The sequence below is a fragment of the Panicum virgatum genome, chromosome 8K (assembly GCF_016808335.1).
Source record: "Panicum virgatum strain AP13 chromosome 8K, P.virgatum_v5, whole genome shotgun sequence".
Lineage (NCBI taxonomy): Eukaryota > Viridiplantae > Streptophyta > Magnoliopsida > Poales > Poaceae > Panicum > Panicum virgatum.
Window position 1 is genome coordinate 40,934,873 of NC_053143.1, and position 17,540 is coordinate 40,952,412.

General features: G+C 48.2%; 1 pseudogene; it reads right to left on the reverse strand.

Annotated features, from left to right (window-relative positions):
- Positions 1–10,802: 10,802 nt before the first annotated feature.
- Positions 10,803–16,609, reverse strand: LOC120645731 (annotated as a pseudogene).
- Positions 16,610–17,540: the final 931 nt, after the last annotated feature.

Here is a 17,540-nt window from a genome sequence, read left to right on the forward strand (position 1 = left end):
CCAATGCGCAGCAGCTCCGGCGCGAGTTCAACGCCCTGGTGTGGAAGGAGGCGGAAACCGCGGAGGACTTCGCGAACCGCATCACCGGGCTCGCCGCTGATCTGCGCCTCCTCGGCGATGATCTTCCGGAGGTTGATGTCGTCAGGAAGATGTTGTAGCTCGTCCCCGAGCACCTCGCGCAAGTCGCCATCTCCATCGAGACCCTGCTCGACATCAACCTCATGTCCGTGGAGGAGGTGACCGGTAGGCTGCGCGTCGTCGAGCAACGGCGCAAAGCGGCGCCCGTCACCGACAGCCAAGGCCGGCTGCTTCTCTGCGAAGAGGAATGGCGCGCCAAGCTCAACCTCCGGGACTCCGACAGCAAGAGCAGCAGCAGCGGCTCCAGCGGCGCCGGCGGCAAGAAGCGCGGAGGCCGCGGTCGCGGTCGTGGGCGCGGCAAGGCGGAATCCTCCGCTGCATCGCCGGGCGATGGTACTGGGGCGGCCACCCGCCGCGACCAGTGCAAACGCTGTGGCAAATACGGCCACTGGGCCAAGGATTGCCGTAGCAAGCCCAAGGCCGAGGCCCACGTCGCGCAAGCGGAGGAGGAGAACGAGCCCGCGCTGCTGATGGCCCACGCAACCGTCTTCCCCAACACCTCCACCACGCCGCACGCCGAGGGGACTCCTAGTTCTCTGGAGCGCCGCCCGCTGCGCGTACTCGAGGGTAAAGTCTTCGCCCAGCTTGACGGAGATGCAGAGCATGACGATTCATTGTGGTACCTCGACAGCGGAGCGACGAACCACATGACCGGCTGCCGCGACGCCTTCACCGACATCGACACGGCAGTGCACGGCAGCGTCAAGTTCGGCGACGGCTCAGAGGTCACCATCGAGGGCGCGGGCACGGTGCTATTCGAGGGTAAGACCGGCGAGCACCTCCCGCTCACGGGGGTGTACTTCATTCCGAGGCTCACCATCAACATCGTCAGCCTCGGACAGTTGGATGAAGGCGGCTGCGACGTCCACGCCAGGCACGGCCTGCTGCGGATCCGCGACGAGCAGGATCGCCTGATCGTGCGTGTGAGGCGCTCGTCGAACCGCCTCTACCTGCTGCGCGTGAAGCTAGCCCGGCCGCTCTGCCTGGCCGCGCACGCCTTCGATAGCGCGTGGCTGTGGCACGAGCGGTTCGGCCACTTGAACTTCGACGCCCTGCGCAAGCTGGAGCAGCGGGGCATGGTGGAAGGACTCCCCTCCGTCGAGCATGTACACCAGCTGTGCGCAGACTGCGTCACTACCAAGCTCAAGCGGAGCCCGTTCCCGTCCCAGGCGAAACGCCGAGCGGAAGGGCTGCTGGATCTTGTCCATGGAGATCTCTGCGGCCCCATCACGCCGGCGACCCCCGGTGGTAAGGCCTACTTCTTGTTGCTGGTTGATGACCGTAGCCGATACATGTGGGTGGCACTGCTCGCCGCCAAGAGCGACACCCTTGCCGCCGTCAAGAAGTTCCAGGCCAAGGTGGAGGTGGAGACGGGGCGACGCCTGCGGGTTCTGCGTACCGACAATGGAGGCGAGTTCACCTCCATCGAGTTCGACACCTACTGCGCCGAGCGCGGCGTTGAGCGGCAGCGCACCGCGCCCTACACACCGCAGCAAAATGGCGTAGTCGAGCGAAGGAACCAGACGGTCGTCACGATGGCGCGCAGTCTGCTGAAGAGCCGGAACTTGCCGGCATTCTTCTGGGGAGAGGCGGTCGCCACCGCCGTGTACCTACTGAACCGGGCGCCCACCAAGGCCGTCGACGGGATGACCCCGTATGAGGCCTGGCATGGCCGCAGGCCGGACGTCCACTACCTATGCACCTTCGGCTGCGTTGCCTACATCAAAGCGACGAAGCCGCACCTCAAGAAGCTCGACGACCGCGGGACACCGGTGGTCTTCATCGGCTACGAGCCCGGCGCCAAGGCGTGGCATTTCTACGATCCCGCATCACGACGCGCCGTCGTCTCCAGGGATGCTGTCTTCGACGAGCCGACCCCGTGGACCTGGGAGGACGAGAACCATGGCGCAGATCGGGAACTCATCATCGAGTACCACTCCATGGATTTGGGATCCACCCAGATCGACGCTGGCCCGGCCCCAAGATCGCCAATGCCGCCGTCGCCCCCCGTTCCTGTTACTCCACCGGGAACACCTGCTGCCCCGACGCCGCAGACGCCTGCCTCGCCGGCTGCTGCTCCAGCGCAGCTCGAGTTCGTGTCGCCGCCGCCGCATGCTGAGGAGTACTGGGACGCCGACAATGACGACGTCGAGCCACGCTACCGCACTGTCGACAACGTGCTGGGCGCGGCAACTCCACCTGGGTATGCTGTTCGCCAAGTTGCTGCTGAGCTCCACCCGTAGATCGAGGAGGAGCCGGCCACCTTCGCAGAGGCCGAGCAGCACCAGCCCTGGCGCCGTGCCATGATGGAGGAGATCGACGCCATCCAGAGCAACAAGACTTGGCGCCTGGTTCCCCTTCCGGCCGGTCACCGCCCGATCGGTCTGAGTGGGTATACAAGGTGAAGAAGAACGCCGCCGGCGAGGTGACCAAGCACAAGGCGCGTCTCGTGGCAAAGGGGTACGTGCAGCAATAGGGCATAGACTTTGATGAAGTGTTCGCGCCTGTGGCTCGCATCAAGTCTGTGCGTTTGCTGCTCGCCCTCGCCGCCCAGGAAGGGTGGCCCGTCCACCACATGGACGTGAAATCGGCTTTCCTAAACGGGGAGCTAGCCGAGGAGGTATACGTGCGGCAGCCTCCTGGTTTCGTCACCGCCGGGCAAGAGGAGAAGGTACTGCGCCTCGACAAGGTGCTCTATGGACTTCGTCAGGCCCCGCGCGCATGGAACGCCAAGTTGGACGAGTCGCTGGTGGCTCTCGGCTTCAGCCACAGTGCGTCCGAGCACGCGGTGTACGCCAGCGGCGAGGGTGCATCGCGGCTGCTAGTGGGAGTCTACGTCGATGATCTAATCATCACCGGCAACAACGCTGCGGAGATCACCAAGTTCAAGGAACAGATGAGCTCCAGGTTCAAGATGAGTGACCTCGGACTTCTTTGTTTCTACCTGGGGATCGAAGTGCAGCAGGGAGAGCATGGGATCAGCCTCTCCCAGGCTGGGTACGCGCGCAAGATCCTTGAGCGCGCGGGCATGGACTCGTGCAATCCATGTCACACCCCGATGGAGGCCCGCCTGAAGTTGTCGAAGACCAGCACTGCAGCGCCGGTGGATGCCACTGAGTACCGGGGCCTCGTTGGTTGCCTGCGGTACCTGGTACACACCAGGCCCGACATCACCTTCGCCGTCGGCTACGTGAGCCGTTTCATGGAGCGCCCCACCTCCGAGCACTTATCCGCGGTGAAGCGCATCCTACGTTACATCACGGGGACGATCGACTACGGCTGCTACTACAAGCGCGGTGGGAGCGAGCTGAAACTGTGCGACGCAGACATGGGCGGCGATGTCGACACACGGAAGAGCACTACCGGCGTGCTCTTCTATCTTGGTTCCTGTCCGGTGACTTGGCAATCACAGAAGCAGAAGGTCGTCGCCTTGTCTTCCTGTGAAGCTGAGTATATCGCGGGGACTACAGCGGTCTGTCAAGGCGTTTGGCTGGCGCAGCTGCTGGCCGAGTTGAAGAGCAAGCAGCGCGCGGCCTTCATTCTGAAGATGGACAGCCAATCGGCGATTGCACTCAGTAAGAATCCCGTTTTCCACGATCGAAGTAAACATATAGATGTGCGCTATCATTTCATTCGAGAGTGCATTGGCGATGGGAAGATGGACATTGAGCACGTCCGCACTGAGGAGCAACTGGCTGATATCTTGACGAAGCCGCTAGCGCGTGATCGCTTCTGTGAGTTGCGTGTGAAGCTGGGTGTCGGGAAGATCAGCAAGGAACATCAGGCTTAGGGGGTGAAATGTGAGCAAAACTGTAACCCTGAGTTCCCGCTCAGTCTGTTATTCAGTTAGAGTAGATGTAGAGCTCGGCTTGGATCGTTCCTATCCTCCCGAGCGCGTCCAGTACTGGCGCCACGACGTTCCTGGTTTCCTGGGCGTTCGTGGCGAGCTTTGTGCGGCACGACTGCGTGTGGGATGGCACACGCACCTGAGGTCGTGGCGGACATGGCGGACGGCGAGACTAGCTCTGCCGCTCTTTTTCTTTCCCTGCAGTTTTCGTTTCCTTTGTAGCTCATGTATATAAGTAGAAGCTATAAACAGAAAACGCTGAGGCGATTGCTCGGCAGTTTTCTTTCATTTCACCGGAGAGTTGTGAGAGTTCGCTGGAGTTCCATCCGGCCGCCGGAGAGAGTTCCGGCTGACACTGGGTGGTGTAACCGCGATCAACGGATGAAAATTTGTAGGACCATCCACAATTAATGGCTTAATCGGCGGGCAAGGTCGACAATTCCCAAGCGGTACTGTCATGTGATTAATGGCTAATTAATTGGTCTTTTGTTAGGGGCAGCAAGATAGCTGAGGTGACTACTGTCATGTGATTCTTGGTCGCTTACTGTTGGAAGAGACGTACGTAAAGGTGCTTTCAGTTCACTATGGGTTGTGTGACGAACAGTTGGCTGATGGTGCCAATTTGGTGGCGATTCCACTCTGCAGCAGAGTCAGTCCCCAAGTCTCCTCCTCGCCATCGCCAACCGTCCGTCAAAACGTTAATGCACATAGATGGAAGCGTGCATCATGGAAATGGCAGGCCTTTTTTCAGAAACAAGAGCGTGGTTGGGTGGTCGCTCCAGTGCAGCACTTACATTATTGCAATTCCACCTTGTTGCTAGTGTTTTTTCCCCCGATGGGAACAGGAGGGGCACCCCCTACTAGAATTTATTAGAAAAGAACCAAACAGTTTATGTACAGATGAGAAGAAAGCAAGAAAAGAAAAGAAACATGAAAGAACTAACCACATTCTATATATGCTAGTGTTGCACTAATGTAAATCATGTATTTTCAAATAAGCACGCAAATAAAGTGTTTGCAAGATGGTGAAAGTGGTATTTGAAAATTAGTATAGGGCCTCACTTTTGTTGACCCAATAAGAGCGAATTACTGAAACTCGGGTGATGCGAGGCTGATGGCGCCATTCGGTGGTGATCCCACACTCTGTGGTGAAGTCAGTCTTCCTCGCCTTTGTCGTTCGTCCGTCAACAGCACTACTGCATATATAAAATGTGGTGGCTTCGGTTTTTTAGACATTAGAGCTATGAATACTGCTCTGCTGGGGAAATGGATTCACAGGTTTGGAGAGTGGAGGAAATACCATAACAAGAGCTTGTTCCAGCATAAGTTCAAAGGTGGCTCACAATTCTGGGCAGGTCTGAGTAAGATTAAGAGCTGGTATGAATTTGGCAGACCAATTTTTTCGATTAAAGGCAGAGCAATGGTGGTTGAGGATGGAAGAAGAACCATGTTTTGAGATTTTTTTTAGATTAAGGAAGGACTAGCCTTGAATATTTATATGTGAATGTAGGTGTTGACACCCAAAATTGGCACAAGTCAAGATTCGCTGGGTTATACCAGTCAGGAAAAAAAGGTTATCAAATGATCAATTGGACAGCACCATTGAGTAGATCTTGTCGAGACGATCGAAATGCATATATAGAACGTTCAATTTGGAGTACGGATGAGGAAGTTATGCCTTCAGAAAGATCTGCACCTCAGTCAGACCGGTCCAGTGGCGATCATACCGGTTCGGAGACGGATCCGAAATGCCCAATCCGAGTTAAGAGTTGTACTTTATGTCGGGTACCATAATCATGGGGCATCCTAACCAGGGACTGAAATGCCCTCAAAACGCGATTAGGCACCTGGGCCGAATTCTTCCCTAGGGCGACTCTGACGTCCAAGCTTGGATGCCCAAAGCCACTCTAGGGACAGGAAGCCCAAGTGAACACTTGGCCCACGGCCCAGCTCCACGGTGCAGCCCCTCCGAGGCCTCGCCAGCCGTGGAGCGAACTCCGCCTCGCTCGAGGGCTCCCCGCCGAGGCCCCTCGAAGCGCAATCTCCGCCTCGCTCGAGATCCCCCTAGCTGAGCCCTCCTCGGCGCGGGGGGAAACTCCGCCTTGCTTGAGACCACCCTCGGCAGACTGTGGCAGCATCTCAACCACCCGACGGGACGGGGCACATTAATTCACCAACCACTCCATGGCATAGGGCGGGAGTCAGATGGAGTCAGGCGGCGCAAGCCGACGTCGATCACCATGCCACACAGCGAACGTGACCGGCGTCTCGTCAGTCTGCGCCCGCCACTGTGCCGCTATTCCTGGCGCAGGCAGGTCTGCGGCGCCCTGTGCGGACTTGCCTGACATCACCTTGCCACTGTGCCGCTTACCCCGTGTACCTTTCTCCCTTGTAGGACCCTCGACGGGCATGAGCAACGACCCTCGAACACGGTACGGCTCTTGACCGGGGCAAGACCGGTGTCTTTAGCACCCTCGACGCCCTACCTCATCCGACGCAAGGCACTGCGCACCCAGCAGTCACTGACATACCGTCGCCTGGTGCCACAGGACATGAACACGCCCTGGACACAGTCGCAGGACTCGCAAGGACGACGACCACGCCCGACGCCATGCCTCACAACACTCAGCGATAGGAGCTACTAACTGTTCCCCCCGATTCGGGATATCTCACGCATGTAACCTCCCTCCTTGAGTCTATAAAGGGAGGGAGGAGTGCACGCACTCGGGACGGATCCAGACAAGCCGTGAACGCTCAATTGCACACACGCATACCCATCTTCCGATATTGGCATTCACCTCAATCGCCTCTAGCACATCCAGGGACTTGGGAGCCTCACTCCCTCTCCCGCTCAAGCTTGTACCCCCTACTATAGGCACCCCGGTGCAAGATAATACAGTACTCCCTCCCCCTGCTGGACGTACGGCCTCATTGGCCCGAACCAGGATAAATCCGGTGTCATTGTGTTATCTCTTGCATCAACCATCTAGGGGCTGGGACATGCAGCATCATTACTAGTTGGTGCTAGACCGCGAGGTCCGGACACCGACACTTTGACACGAGATTTGTAAGGATTTTGACTCCTAATGGGTACGGACCACCCCATCCTATCTTACTATTACTAATTGGAAGTTCCTTTTGAAGTCTCCACATAAAGCTACCTATGATCATACGTGGATGCTCTAAAAATAATATAAATCAAAAAAATCTCTAAAGAAACAAAACATCTGGCCATCGATCTATATAATGTAATCATAATAGCCTTTGAATCTACTGTGTTTCATGAAAATTACCCACCTATACTATTATACCAGGTATAATGAAGATTATTACAAAAATAACCCCTATATCTAGATATAAATTACCCATCCGTACCAGCATTAATGGAAAAAACGATAGAATATCAGGCGTGGCCCCTTCATCACGGGCAAGGAGGTTCAGATTTGAACTTAAAAATAAAACCCTCCAAAGCTGTTTGACCTTTGGTTTGTCTACCCAAGAAGGAAGGGGGTTTAGGCGTCATTGACCTCTCATCTCACAACAATGCCCTTTTACTCAAGTTCCTACGCAAGTCCTTCATGAAAAGGGACATCCCCTGGGTCCACTTAATCTAGCACACATACTACAACGATGGTAACTACCTAGACAACCAAGCAAGGGATCTTTCTGGTAGAGAGACATTGTGAAACTATTGGACACGTATAAAAACCTTACAAGTTTATATTACTAATTAGAGGCTACTTTTAAAGCTTCCGGGTGAAGCTACCTAGAAGATGAACAGTCTAAAAAATAGAAAATTTTTACAAATTCTTATAAAAAATAGAAAATTTTTACAAATTCTTATAAAAATCAGAAACATTAGGTCATCAATTCAACAACTCTAATTATACTAGCCATTGAATTTGTTATTTTTTCTAATAAATTACCCATATTTGTCATTTATGAAAATAGAGTAAAGTAACCCCCTAAATATGTGTCTAAATTACCCATCTCTGCCATTATAAAAACAATCTAAAGTAACCCCTAATCTTCATAATATATTATCCACTTATGTTATTATAAAATAATATCAATTAACCTTTATTTTTCATATATGTTATCCAATAATATCATAATAAAAAATAAAAATAAACCTTAAATTTGAATTAAAATTATATTATTATAATAAAATTTTAAACCGCATTAATATAAAATTCTAAATTACTATTTTCATAATTATTAATTTATTATTTATATTAAATACAATTTAGCGCACCGGCGGTGCCGCCCCAACTCCGGCAAGTAAAAATCGTAACTACCACATCCAATATTTACTATCCACCATATGCACAACATTCAATGAAATCTTACCTATTTTTAAATTCTAAAGAGCGGATTGTTTCTTCGGTATTTTCACTTTTGATCCGTCATTAGTCATTGACATGTGGGCCCTATCGTCAAAGTACCACGATCGTCCCGCGGGCCCCGCACGGGTCACTGCCTCTCTCGTCCCACCGCATCTCTCGTGCGCCACGCTCAGGGGCGTCCCTGTGGGCGGCACCTCCGAGGCTCCCCGAACGCTGCGCATGGGTCGCCTCTGCTCCGCTGCTCCCGCCGCCGCCGCCGCACCCTTTCGTCCCGTGTGCGGGTCGCCCACTAAGAGTAGCAGAGAGAGGAATCGAGGGAGAGGAGAGAGAGGCAGCAGGGTGCGAGAGGCCGGGATTGGGGAACCAGGGGCAGCATGGAGGAATCGAGGGAGAAGTGCATGGAAGGAGAGGATTTGAGGGAGAGGACTGCACAGGGGGGCAGCAGGGAGCGACCCGAATTGCAGGGGCACCATCGAGAGAGAGAGTGAGAGATTTGGGAAGAGAAGGTGGAGGATGCGATGCAGCTGTGGTGGTCACCAAATTAAATGTTTTTGGCAAAAAAACATTTAGATCCCAAAAGTTTTTGAACAAAAACATCACATCGAATATTTGGACACATGCATCGAATGTTTGACAATTGGTGCTACAGTAAATATTTGCTAATGATAGATTAATTAGACTTAATAAATTCATCTTGCAGTTTACAGGTAGAATCTGAAATTTGTTTTGCTATTAGTCTACATTTAATACTTCAAATGTGTGTGTATACTTAAAATTTTACACCAAGAGAGCTAAACACGGAAGAAGTTTTGGTTGATTTCTTTAATTTTTAGTTTTTTTCCCGAGGGTTGGTCGGCTCCAACAAACTAGGGTTTTTTTAATAATATGCTTCTGTATTCCTTTAGTTAAGGATAAAGTACAAATACACAAAGAAATAAAGAAACATACATGGAGGATACATGGACAACTGTTTCCACCAAGCTACGCAAAGGACCCTAAACAAACTGAAAAATACAAAGAGACCCCTGGAACCTTCGCGAGCCACTAGCACACGAACTCGTCGCCGCCGGACATCGCCGCCGAAGAAGAAACCGAGTGTCGCCATGAACCGGAGAAGCCCATCGCACACAGGCTTTTGTTGGAGTCGCGGTGTAAGAAGCCATCGGCGAAACGCACATTCGACCGGGGACACGCCCCAACTCCTCCAAGTTCTGGATCCAACCTCGCCGTCGACGACCACCGTCGAGGGAAGACCGAGTCGGAATCCACCACCAAACAGCCACACCACCCGCAGCCATCGCTGCATCCTTCAAGCAAAAGAAGGCCAGCAACCACCCCACCAGATAGGAAGGGAGACTCACCGACCATAAGCTCCGAAGCAGATCTCCACGACCTCGCCGATGAAACTGGAGTAGAGCAACACCGGGGCGAAGAAGAGGCCTGGAAACCTTATTCCCCTGTGCCGCCGTTGCCATCGCCTCGTCGACGCCGCCAGGAAAGCCAAGCCTCCGAGGAACACCCCTCGGCAAACCCTAGCTCCGCCTCCGATGACCGACGGCGAGCACCACCTAGGACTAGCACAACTACCTACCCTATATACATCCGCACGGCAATCCCGCGGTCTCACTCCCACTCCGACGCCTCTCCGGCCAGGGTTAGGTAGGAACAGATGGGCCTTTGAGGACCAAGTCTAACGTAAAATGATGACTTCCTACAATAACAATCTTTTTGGACAAAATTTAAACCCTGTAGCTATGATTTTTTGGAACGAACAGAGTACATCTATAACTATATCTTTTTCTTTATCTTTACCTATTTATAAAGAGATGACCGTTTCGTCGGTCACGTGTCATTGATAGGTGGATCCAGAGAATCGAAAATTTGAAATCATGTAGAACTGGTGTTTGCAGAGTAATACCATATATATACAATTTCTAAAAAACAATTAATACAATTTCTAAAAAAAACAATGATTTCGTGGTTCGTGAGTTGGTATATTTTAATCAGAACACGAACAAACTAATCGGTACTCGGACAATCAATACCTCGCATGGACAGTCACAACACAAACTGATGGTCTCATATATGTTCGGGTAAAATTTATATTACGGGCATCTTGCTAGTTAAAGGTAAACATCATTAACGTTCAGTGCATGCAAACAACAATTTTACGGTCCAACTACTACCTTTTACGGTGGCGTGGTAGGAGCGTTTCTGGATAAACCTGTTCAAAATTTCAGAAATCACGCCATTGATTGCTATCGTCTTCTCCCCAAATCCAATCCACGCTCCTACCCACTCACCGACCGCACCGGCAAAACCGCCGGTGGAGTTCGATGCCCGACCACCACATCGCTAGACATCGCCTATGCGGCGCCCTGTCCCCCACCCCTGCCTCGCCAGTGGAAGCTGCTACCATGCCCTCCATGCACCCCTTGAATCCCATCCCTGGTCCTGCACATCCGAAGGAATCAGGAGCCCCCGTCCTCGCTCCGCACCCAACCACCACCACACCAGGTGTAGATCCGCCGGAGAAATTCACCCCAGCTGCCGCCGATTGGGTCTGCAGTCTCCCTCTGGCGGCGGGTGCCTATCTTGCCGCCGTGCCCACCCCGGTGGACCTGGCGGATACACCAAATAAATAAATAAAAGTTAATCAAGACAATATCAGGTCTCAAATTCTAAATAAATGAAACATCTACGTCATTTTTTCTTACATATTACTAATCAATGAAATACATTTCAGAAATCATAAAGATGATATACATGAGCATGGGTCTGAAAATGCTCGAATGAGAAGGAAACAAATTATGGATTGAAAAAGAAACCAACGCGTTTTAAGCTAGATTGCAATGATGTTCTTATTGAACAAATCGGTCCAGATAATAACAAAGGAAGGTACTAACTTGATTTGTTTATTACACTACTACTATACACCTACACTCGCACTATACCTTTATGTACAAAATGTTGTAGGCAATTTACTGAAAATATCTACAACCAAGAGTGCAAGACCTGACACGCCAAGCAAAAAGGTAACCATGCAACACTTCTATTATTTTCTAATAAACAAAAATTCTATGCAGAAGAACTTAACATTGTGCCTTCCTTTAGGATGTACACATGGATGTACATCAAGACAGAGATAGGTACTTATTTAAATAACACCCTGCCATCTATGATCATGGTAAGATAATAATGAGTAACAGCTAACATGAGAAGTTCCTTTTAGTTATTATTCAAGGTATGAACTGAAGAAAACAGCATCCAAGAGAAAACAATCACCGAATGGAAAAGTGAACAAGAAAAATCCAAGAATCAAATATTTACCATTGAAGACTAATTGCATAGGGTGTGTCATATAAATTATGTACATATGGATCATATTGTTCCTACTTACTGGATAAAGTATTTACCATTGAAGACTAATTGGAGTCTCCTTTCAAGCTTCCACATGAAGCCATCTAGGATCCTAGGTGGACACTCTACAAAAATAGAAAAATCCTAAAAATTCTCACAAAAATCAGAAATATCCGGCCATCAATCTGACAACTCTAATTATAATAGCCATTGGATTTGTTATCTTTCCTAATAATTTACTTATCTGTGCCATTATAAAAATAGAATAAAGTAACTCCCTACACATGTATCTAAATTACTCACCTCCACCATAATAAAAAAAATCTAAAATAACCAACTAATTGTCGTGTAAATTACCCACCTATGCCATTATGAAAATAATGCAAATAACCCCCTAAGTTTGTATATAAAATTATCCAATTATGTCATTATTAAAAATTAAAATAACCCCTAAATATAAATCTAAATTATATAGTTATAATTAAATATTAAAGCATACCAATATATAATTCTAAATTACTATTTCTATCATTATTAATATGTCATTTATATAAAATACTATCTACAAAATTTGTCCACATATATTCATGTATGATGAAAGTGATAAGAATATTAATTCACAAATAAATGATTCAATTAAATATATGTCAAACTTACATGGAGGTGTGATGCAAAATAAAATCTATTATAACTAGATAATGGTAAATATATATTTTAAAGCATGTGTTAGAATATCTAATAGATGAAAGAGGATGTAAAATTATTAGTTATAAATTTTATTTTTATATTAGTTCTAATTAGCCCGTGCGGGAGCACGGGTTGATAGGCTAGTGTTTTACTAATTTGCAGTAGCCTTAAGCTTAATGTTTGATTCAAAATACAACTCAGCTCTTAATCATCCTTAAGTTAAAAATATATAAAATAGGACTTTAGTTCTTTGTGAGCTCAAGACTTGAATATTTATACCCATTACTACGTTAAGCAAGAGGAGATGTGACTGCAGAGGAGACTCATCCCCCAAATGGCTACCTTTTGTGACAAAGAAAGAAGTGCACTTCATGGTGTGTAGTTCATGGTCTTTTGGAGGAATCGAGGATTGACAAAGAATTTTTTTTTCTGACGGTCTGCATGCATTGACCAATATTATTTTACACCATATGTATAAGCAGTGATAGTTGTAAACGACCACAATAAACACCCTTGAATGTGATGCATCACACTGATGGTAAATCGATGTGGTTGACAATAGGTCTCCATGTGGCTTCACCTTGAGTACAAAGTACAGACTGACAGCATACACATATAACAAGAACTGAACCAACATTCAATAGATCTCACTTCAGAAAATCACAACCTTGTTTTTATTTATTCATATATCTGCTGGCAATGGCAGCACCATGGCTGCAAATTAAGGACTTCAGTTTACTTGTAGAGTGACAGGTAGCCTTTGTGCCTAACCTTACCAATTAGCCTAACCGGTAGCTGTCCTTTTTTGCCCCATTTGGCCACATAACATCGAGAAACACGTAGACTTTGTCAAATGCTTTGTCTAAAGTTGGAAGTAAGCAAGTCTTCATGATCTCTTGAATAAGATGACACAGAAAACATCCCAGAGATCGAGGGCATATTCTACGCAAAGCCCGAAGGAAAATGTAAGTACCTTAGTGTTAGAGTATATTTGGTAGGTTAGGATACGTAATCCCGGACTGCCATATGTATCGGGGAGGTGCCTTACCCCCCAAGTCTCTGTACTCTATATATACCGCCCAAGGGGCTCAATGTAATACATCGACCACATTATACGTATCCTATCCATTCCTACACTTAGGATCATGTCGTCCATCCCTCTTTGGATCACTATGATTTGGTTCATTGTTGTTGGTGCATTTATTTTGAAGAGGATACCCACAAAGACCAATGTTGCCATCATACATAAGCGGGTTCTGCGCATAGAGGGTGTCGAGCTGCCCCCCTGATGGGATTCTTCCTATGAGATTGTTGTGCGACAAGTCCAGGGAGCCTAATTATGTTAGTTTTGAAAAGCTCAGTGGGATCTCTCCATAAAGATTGTTTCCTGAGATGTCAAGCGATTCCAATAAATCCATGTCCCCAAATTTTGCTGAAATTTTCCCAGTCAAATGATTCCTTGATAAATTCAAATTTACAACTCCTCCTAGTGATGCTGTTTCTTCTGGAATTCCGCTAGTCAATTGGTTTGATGACAAGTCAATGCTCACCATGTTATAAATTGCTAAATTATAGTAATAGCGCTCTTGCCCCTTCATGGATACAGACATATTCACATAAAAATGAAATAATTTATATAATTTATATATGATCCTGTCATACTTGTCAAATGCGACAAATGGCGGGGTATGGCACCTGATATACTATTGCCTGCCAGATTTCGATAAAATAGGCCTCCAAGCTTGGTAATAGTTGGTGAAATGCTTCCAATGAACTTATTCCATGCTAGATCAAGAATTTTTAGGTCTCTGTACGTTTCCAAAATTGATTGTAACTTCCTAGATAGCATATTGTTATTCAATATTAGTATCCTGACTGCCGTCATTCGCTCAAAACATCGTGGAAATTCTCCGTCCAAATAATTGTTAGCCAAGTTCAAGGCATCCAAGTTCAATTCACAAATATATTGAGGAATATGACCAGTGATATGATTGGAAAATAGACTTAGGTGCATTAAGTTTGGGGCTCCAAAATTTTGTGGTAGTGGCCCTGACAAATAGTTTCTGGAGATGTCCAGTGAATAGAGGTTTGTCGGCAACTCAAATATCTGACCAGTTAGCTTGTTTGAATCCAAGTAGAGTATGCGTAATGATGTCATATTTTTCAACTTCTTTGGCAGTGTGCCATCGATTCTATTATTTGAAATGTACAGTTCTGTTGCATTTGAGAAGGTAGTGGCAAACCAGTCTGGAAGCCTATCAAATATTGATGTGTTTGATATGTCTAGATTATCAATATTGGTTTGAAAACGCAGCCATGCTGGAAAAAGAGGACCCATCTGGCAAGATGCAAAAGTTGCACGTTGAAGTTTAAAGGGAGGCAGCCACTCAGGATCTACTACAATCTTCAAGATATTACCTGACAAGTTTATTGTCCTTAAGCTTGCTAGGCCAGTAAAGTGTTCATGAGTGATAACACCACTGAGGTTGTTGCTGCTTAGGTCCATGTTAGTCAAATTACTGAGCATACTGATCTCAGAAGGTACAGGTCCACTGAATTTGTTGTTAGAGAGATTGAGAATGAGTAAATTATTGAGCATACCAATCTCAGAGGGTAAAGGTCCAGTGAACTGATTCTCATATAGTTGAAGAGTGTGTAAATCCTTAAGCATGCCAATTTCAGAGGGCACATGTCCGGTGAATCGGTTGCTGTAGAGTTCAAGAATGTGTAAGCTGGACCATTGGCGCCCAATCCAATCTGGCAGTGTTCCAGTGAAATTATTCCCACCTAGATACAGTTCCTTCAGTTTGTTTGGGAAACACTGTGGTAATAACTCCATTATGTCGCCAAAGGATGCTAGCTCAGTTGGTTAGTCACTCCGGCGGCACCCCTCAGGTCCTGAGTTCGACTCCCCGTGGGAGCGAATTTCAGGCTGAGGGTAAAAAAAAATCCCCTCGCTGGCCCTGTGTGCCAAAGCACTGGTTGTGAGCCGGCCCCAGGTCGGCCTGAGGACCCTTACATGGCCCAGGCAGGTAGTCCCCAGGGGTTACGTCTCCCAGTGTCAGGGCGGGGCCAGAGTTTGGGGATTTTCTCGGTCGGGGAAGCCGAGTCTTCTCTTAGATAATACCGGTGGGGCGGTCTTTCCCCACCCGGCCGAGTTTTTTTTTATAACTCCATTATGTCACCATTCAAGTTACTGTAGTGGAGGTCCAGAATTTCCAAATTGCACAAATTTCTCATGTTTTCTGTCATCACATCTATGCTCCCAATGCTTTCTGAAAGATCAAGCACTTTGAGGGAGGTCATACCTCCAAGTCCACACGGCATTTGACCGTGCAAAGAAGTGGCCGCAAGTTCAAGGTACCGAAGGCTTGTCAAATTCCAGAACCAACAGGATGCAACTGGGTGGTCAAAGTAGTTCCCAAAGAGATTGAGCTCCTCAAGGTCTGTAAGATTAAGATGTGGGATGGATTCATTTGCGCTCGCAAGCGAGCACTCAAGAAGGCGAAGAACCTTCAAGGAAGGAACCATGTTCACCACACGAGCCCAATCAACTGTCCTGCTGAGGTCTACAGAAGACATGTCGAGGTAGTGTAAGGGCAGATTGGATAACCATGAGATGTCCGTGGGGTATAAGCTCGGACCGGCCGATGGGACGAACGAACCAGCACGCGAAAGGTCAAGGTACTGCAATTTTGAGAGATTGCCGAGATGGGGTGGCACCATGCCGGTGAATGTCGTGCCAGAGAGGTTCAGATAGTTCAAGTTCTTTAGGAGGCCCAGGAACTCCGGCACACGGCCTGCCGGCCCTGTGATGTCGTTCTCGCTGAGATCAAGGTGCTCGAGATGCTGCAAGGAGAGCAGGGAGGGACTTATCTGGCCGGCCATGGCTGTGTCCCAAACATGGCGATTTAGGTCATCGGCTTGATGTGTGTTGCGAAGCTGAATCGCGATGACGCCGCGGTTGGTCCCGGTTGCTGCATCGGATGCCTCTCCATCTGCAGCAGTCTTCTTCGCCTTCGCCCCATGAGGCGAGGCGACCGGCTGGGTCCCTGGTGATGCCTTGCTTGAACACCAGCAGGGCGTCCCTCTCGTGTGGCAAGCACCTGCCAGTAGCAACAGTGCTTCTGCCATGATGCTGGCCCAGTGCCCGGCTGTGGCTGCTGGTCGGGGACGAGGAGGAGGAGGCAATTGCGACGAGGACGAATAAGAGCGTTGTAATGTGATGCATGGTGTAGAACGGGTAGGCTTACAGTCCACTAATGAGGTTTTTGATCTATACGTGTAAGCTTCTGTACACCATGATACGCTGTTTTCTAGCCTTGCTGACTGCAGCACAAAACTCGGAGCTGCTGGCTTGTTGCCGCTGCCGTGTGCCAGACGCCCGCACCACCAGCCACCACTACACTACGACACCAAATTAGGAACAAGCATCAGTTGGTAAAAGTCCAACATTACCGATGAACAATTAGTCAATAAAGCTTCCCGACTTGCGATCAGTTGGTGATTCTTATTTTGCAGATAAACCATTGATCGGTAAAGATAGTTCTATATTTACCGATTAACGGCCAGTCGGTGATTGTATTTGCTACCTCGAACCATTAGTCCGTAAAGAGTTTTCATAGTCCCTTTTTATATATATATCTCAAATTTAATAATATTGAAATTTAAATATGATTTTTGACATATCACTTTGCATGAAAACATAATATAGCCTTGATTTCATATGTTTATTCATAAAACTAATTTAGTTGTGATTTTTATTTGATAATCTAAATGTCTTTGTACCTATTTATCTAAATCACCTCACATTTGAATAGTATGTGTTGTAAAAATATTCTTTAAATTACAAATATATATATATGCTACGCATGGAATTTTCAAAGGAAAAATTCAAATCTTTTCACGGGAATTGATTTTCCCATGAGATAGAGAATCCGTGCTGGCTGACGATTTTGGCGCAATCTGACGATTGTAGCAAGTTCTTTACGAAATTTCTCCTGAAGTTCATGAAATTTACCAGCCTTGTGCCATCCATATAAACCGGAACTTGCAATGTAGTGCGCAGTCACGTATAGAATTCACTACGGAACCCGGCTCTTTGCCGAATGCCAAATGCTTTGATGAGTGCGGCAAAGAGCCTCTATGCCCAGTGTCGTGCA